This window comes from Rhipicephalus microplus, chromosome 10 (assembly GCF_043290135.1).
Source record: "Rhipicephalus microplus isolate Deutch F79 chromosome 10, USDA_Rmic, whole genome shotgun sequence".
Taxonomy (NCBI): Eukaryota; Metazoa; Arthropoda; class Arachnida; order Ixodida; family Ixodidae; genus Rhipicephalus; species Rhipicephalus microplus.
The window spans coordinates 56470845-56476802 of record NC_134709.1 but is presented as its reverse complement, the minus strand read 5'-3'; the positions used below and the strand labels follow the sequence as shown (position 1 = coordinate 56476802).

The 5958-nt window shown below is 47.4% G+C and overlaps 1 long non-coding RNA gene across 1 annotated transcript; it reads left to right on the top strand.

The window, feature by feature from the left end:
- The first annotated feature begins 1758 nt into the window (after positions 1 to 1758).
- Positions 1759 to 3515, top strand: LOC142774409 (uncharacterized). The gene is made up of 2 exons (XR_012886386.1): positions 1759 to 2107; positions 3316 to 3515. It is a non-coding gene; the product is annotated as an uncharacterized LOC142774409 (long non-coding RNA).
- Positions 3516 to 5958: the final 2443 nt, after the last annotated feature.

The following is a 5958-nucleotide window of genomic DNA, read 5'->3' as shown; positions in this document are numbered from 1 at the left end:
GCTACGTAGATCCCGGCATAGGGGAGCTAAGTAGTCACCAATTCTTTTTTTCATCACAAACCACATGCAGACGATTGTGCGTTAAAGGGACGCTAAAGTTCAAAACACGATTTTCGTAGTATTAGTGAGGCCCTTTTCAACAACTCTAAATTCACCACCCCTGTCCCAAGAGGACACTCGGTAAGTGACAGAACGCGCAAATGTATTCCCGCACGAATGACCATGACGTCATGGGATTTGAGGATGCTTACTTGGGTATGCGCCGTACCGATAACCAGTTGATAGTGAACTACATTGTCCTCTGTGGGGGTCAGAGACTGAACATACCGAGTTTAAGAAAGTGTCATTGAGCGAATGAGGCCGAAATGCGATAAGTACAGTTTGAAATTCTGGACGTCACGTGCGGAGATTTCCGTGTGACAATAAGAAAGTCTAACTTTCACTTTGATCTTGTTCTCTGTGAAAATAACAGCATTAGAGTGCTTAGAGTGTAATATTCTAGTTTATTTCAATCCAGTGTTTTCCCTTTGTGTTCCTTACATTGGAAATCAACTAGAGGCTGGTGGGAATCTTTTTGGCTCACTCCATGACCTTTGTCTAGGCGCCCGAGTGTGAGCTGGCAAACAGAGCATTTCAGCGTTCGAAGAAGGTTCACGTATAATATCTGCCAGCAATATGTTATAGCTCCACGTGACCGGGTCAATGGTTCTCATTGTCTTTGCATTGCCACTCGATTCGGTCCAGTTGTATCTAGCTCCGAAATCTGGCTGCACAGCACATTATATTATGCACAATGCTTACCCGGAATAACATGGAAAGGACACCGATTATTAAAAAGTCATATTCGTTCAGCCAACTGGGAGCGCCCGAGCACACAGCAGACATAAAAGAGCCTCACAGCCCGCGTGCTCGTGCCGTGTGGCTGTTGTGTCTCTGTCTGTTGTGTGTTGCCGCACTCCCAGTTCACCGAACGAATATTAACTACCAAGTAGCCACCCCGCCGCGGTGGTCTAGTGGCTGAGGTACTCGGCTGCTGGCACGCAGGTCGCGGGGTCGAATCCCGGCTGCGGCGGCTGCATTTTTGATGGAAGCCCGCGTGCTCAGATTTGGGTGCACATTAAAGAACCCCAGGTGGTCTAAATTTCCGGAGCGCTCCACTGCAGCGCCTCTTATAAGCATATGGTGGTTTTGGCATGTTAAACCTCACATATTAATCATAAAATAATCCACCTACTAGCGAATGTTTCTATCATTTTAAACATCTAGTTTCACCGCAACGAATAAAAAATATGTAACAGTATGAAACATATATGTTACATGCCTTCATTCACCGCTGTAGTGGTGAATGAAGGTCACCAGCTAAATTTCACTGCGTTCAATCTGGCGTAACTCGACAAAACAGGCATCGGCAAGCATGACCACTGCAGCGTGCGAATCAACCTTCATGCTTCCTATAGGTTCATCGTGAGCTGAGCTGCGAGTGGGAGCACTGCACATAAAAACATCTGCTTATCTCTCTCAAAATACGGCGTACTCGACCACGTCAGGCTGCACAAAAAATGCAGTTTCTCAGTTTGAAATGAACAAAATACTTTTTTATCAAAATCGATCCAATATCAAGAGCGTCATGACCAAATCTACCGAGCGAGTCTACGCACTTAGTATAGCGTATTAGTTTCCACCAACATGTAAAAGTTTTTTGCGTGCTTTCATTAGAATGCACCTGTAAAACTCACGTACTAAACCACTTTTAGCCCATGCTTGCTGTACCCGAGGCATCGTCCGGAGCGGAGCATTTCGAGTCAAATATCGAAGTGATTTCGTTCGGTGTAACGAAGCCGGCCCACAACAGGCATCATAATCTGAGGGATGGCCACAAGCCTGTCCGGCGCCCCAGGAGCAGACTTCGGAAAGCTATTCGCCGCAGTGCGACTTCAGCGTCTCGAGCACATGTCAAGGACATGGACGGCAGAAATCGCCGACTGCCCCGAGTGCTCAACATTGAAGAAGTGCCCGGGCAAAGCAGTCCTTCTTCAACACATAGGCGTCTTATCCAACCGAACACCACTCAAACATTGACAACAACATTAATTCGTGATAAAGGAAGGTGTGTGTGAAGACACGGACCTTTCTCATCTCTTTTGTTTGTCTTTGTGCGCCCACCTTCATTTATCGTTTATTCGTATGAGCTAGCTCCACTTCATGCCGTTCTAAGCCGCACGAAAGATAAATACGAGGTATTTGCAGCCGTCTGGCTATAGCTTTGCTTCGTCTATATCTATTGCACTGTCGTGAATTTTATTTGGTTCACCCAACTAGCCTATTTATTGGCTTATCGTCAATGCGGTTAACACAGTTGCTTACGCGCTCTCATTCTCCAGTATTATGGCCAACATTATAGCCTTTTTCTCAGAGCTAAGAAGTCTAACTGGCGTGCTGAAATACGATGTCTTGGTGTAATATACCAATTTCTTTCGCACATCTCTAAACGAGGCAGTAGAACTCATTATATAACACCCTACCATTCTCTAAACTTGCGTATTTCCAATGACAATTTTTGCGATTTCTCTCACATACAGTTTTGATATAGTCAACCTCAACGCTATCCGTAATATATGTATTTAAGCAACGATATAACATTGCGGGAATTTTAGCAATTCTTATGACGCGTGTGTTGTTGCAATAATTGTTGCTGAGTTGTGGTACACAAATCACGTTGCATTACCAAAAACGCGAAATGAAGAATGATCGGCTGTGGAGCGAGAAAGGCTACCATTTACTTTCCATCTTTGCTCCTGCAGGGAAGCCAGGGCTTTAAGGCCGACATAGCAATAAGCGTTTCATCAATTCAGCCTCATTTCGAATGCTTTGTGAGACATGTCTTTATAGTAGACCAACCAAGGGAGAGAGGGCGCTGTGATGAAGCTATGCCCTCTCCTCTCCTTCTGTCTAATGCAACAGTATCAAGCACACGGCTCGCGAAGATCTTAGTTTCCTTCAAATGAGAGTGTTTGCTTGCGAATTGTAAAACTTTCTCCCCTTTTAATTTCTTCGCTGCCCCTGCCCTTGGTGGACTAAATCATATGATTGGGACTCACTGGGTTGAGGTCAGCTTGTGCCCCTTCCCTGTGTGCACGCATACGGGCACGACGTTTTGATGGAATACGAGGTCGCACATCGAGCTGTAAATACTCACGCCTTAAAGGCCGCACTATAGCGAGCATATTTTCAATGGTAGGGCAGGATAAACCTGATAAAGTGTCTCCTGCTTATATCGAGTGCAATGCAATGTTTGGCGTTTCTTCCCACTGATAGGTCGCGAGAAGCCGGTGTGATGTGCTGCACCTTGAACGTCTCACGGACTTCAGGAAACGTGAGCCTACTGGAGCACCTCACGGCTTCTACGGACGACATCGCTTCTGAATACAGCACATTGCACAACGCCACCACAAGTTGAGGCTTTGCAAACCCGATTCGTAGTGGAATAAATGACGTGTGATCTGTGGCGTCTTGAAGTCAAGAGTGCCGCACTCTTGGAGTGAACGGACAGAATAGACATGGCCGGATCGAACCAAAACAACATATTTATTTAGCTGCGTTTAGATTGACGATATCGTCAGCCGAAGTAATACGCATCATTTGTAATCAACACCGCAAAACAACCTTACACAATATTACACAACACTTGAAACAACATAACAAACACAAGAAAACACACAATGTGTCACCGCCAACGCTTGACTAACTACGAGGGCCCACGGCAGACGACCCGCGGTGCTATCCAGCGCGGACCGCCGCAAGAGCAGAACGCTCGCTCCAACCACCACACGCAAAAAAGAGCCGCTCATCTCTTCTGTGCCGCCAGCCCGGCTATCCGCCAGGTGTCACTGCAGGCATAACTGCATAAACCATGCCACGAGCACGACGACACCGACCACTCGAAAGGCTGTGAACCAGAAATGTGGCCTATGCGTGGAACACGTGCGCCACGCGGCACAGACGACTTTACAGGGGGTTGCTAGCACGCCACCGAAGATCATTTATTGGGCGCCGTTGGCCGATTTCTTCCGTGCCTGTTTAGTGGCTGTAGTAAATCTTCATGCGCTATAGCATAAGTACGCACTGCGTGTCGATAAATTATAGTAAAAATGGCGCAAAAAACACACTACACAAGGAACTCAGACGGAGGACGGGGTAGAGATGGTCTAGAATTGAGGTGAACTAATCCCCTTTTCTTAAGCGCATGCGAAAAGTGTGTGTGCCTTCATCGACCTAACTGTTTTGAAAATGCACTTTTTTCCAGGCCACGCGATCGAATTCATAGATACACATCCGTGTATCACTTAAACAATCTGTCCCCCTCCCCACACACACACTCTTTTTTACAAACGATGCCTCGGAAATTTCGGGACCTTGTTTTCTTAGGGGCGAAGCTCCTCATGTCGTGGCTCACGAGCGTCTATTACCACCACCATCATCAGGATTAGTACAAATTCAGGGACGGATGCACGGACGGATGGATGAATGGACGGATGGACGCGCGGATGGAGGCACGGACAGGTGGACAGACGCACGGACGGATGGATGGGCGCACGGATGGGCGCACGAACTGACGGAAGCAAAAACTCAAGGATGGACGGAAACGCGGACGGACTGATGAACGCTTCGCCCCACTCACCATCATTCACTCCGTGGATATGCTGTGATTTTTTCTTTCTAAGATGACCATCTCCGAGCAACGTAGTACGCGTCCACGTGATGTCGCGTGCGAGCTTAAAGGCACAATGTCTCTAACATTAGGTGAGGGCTCCCCCACTCGATACCGGATAAGCACCACAGTTTCGGAAAGAGAGAGAAAGAAACCTTTATTTGCGCATAACGCGGAGCATTCCAAATGGTCGGGCCCCTACTCCAGGGCTCCGCTGGCCCTAGCCATCATCTCTACCCGTTGGACCAGCCAGCGCTGATCAACAATGGCCGAGCTGGACAGCAGCGCCTCCCATTGTTCCTCTGTGTTGTTCATGTTGTGGTGTTCTTCATTGTGATGCGTACACTTCCACGTGATGTGAAACAGAGTTGGTGTGGCCCCACATTACGGACAGATATCTTTGTATGCTGTGGGGTAGAATACATGCAGCCTGTGTAAGTTCGTGTATGTGTTTGTTTGGATTCTGCGTAATGCCACCGATTCTATTGCTGTAAGTTTCTTATGCCGTGCTGGATACACTTTTTTATTGTCCCTGTAATACTGAAAAATTGCACCAAATTTAGGGTCTAGGGGCGTTGGATCCTCTATTGCAGTGTGCAAGGAAGCTCGGTAATTTGTGAAGCCACGAGCCGCCTCATCCGCAAACTGGTTCCCGGTGACGCCCTCGTGCCCTGGCGCCCAGATAATGGTTTGGGTGTATTCAATAGGGAAGTCCTTGTGAGCTTTGGTTAGAATTTGGAAGGCCTTCATACATATTCTACCTTTTTCGTAATTTCTACATGCAGCCTTCGAGTCTGTGATTATTGTCATTGGGGCTTTTCGCTCCCTGCCCTCCTTGATTGCCAGCGCGATCGCTATCTCCTCCGCTTCTGTGATAGAGGCTTGGGCTATGGAGGCACAACTTGTGACGTTTCCTTTTCGGTCTGTGACCACGGCCACCATGTTCTTTGCATTTGCCTGATATGGTGCAGCGTCAGTAAATCTCGCCGTATTCAGATATTTCGTCTGTTTATCTATGTAAGCGGCTCTTGTTTTACGTCTTCCAGCATGTAAAACTGGGTTCATGTTCTCCGGTAGGGGGCATATTTTGTACCATGCTCTGACTGAGCACGACAATTCCTTAGCTCTTCCATGTGCATGTACTTGTTCGCCGAGGCCGATCCTCTGAAGAAGTTTTCTGCCGGTTGGCTTCTGTAGCAGGCGGTTAATCTGGGTTGTTACTTGTGCCTCAGCCAACTCATCAAATGTAT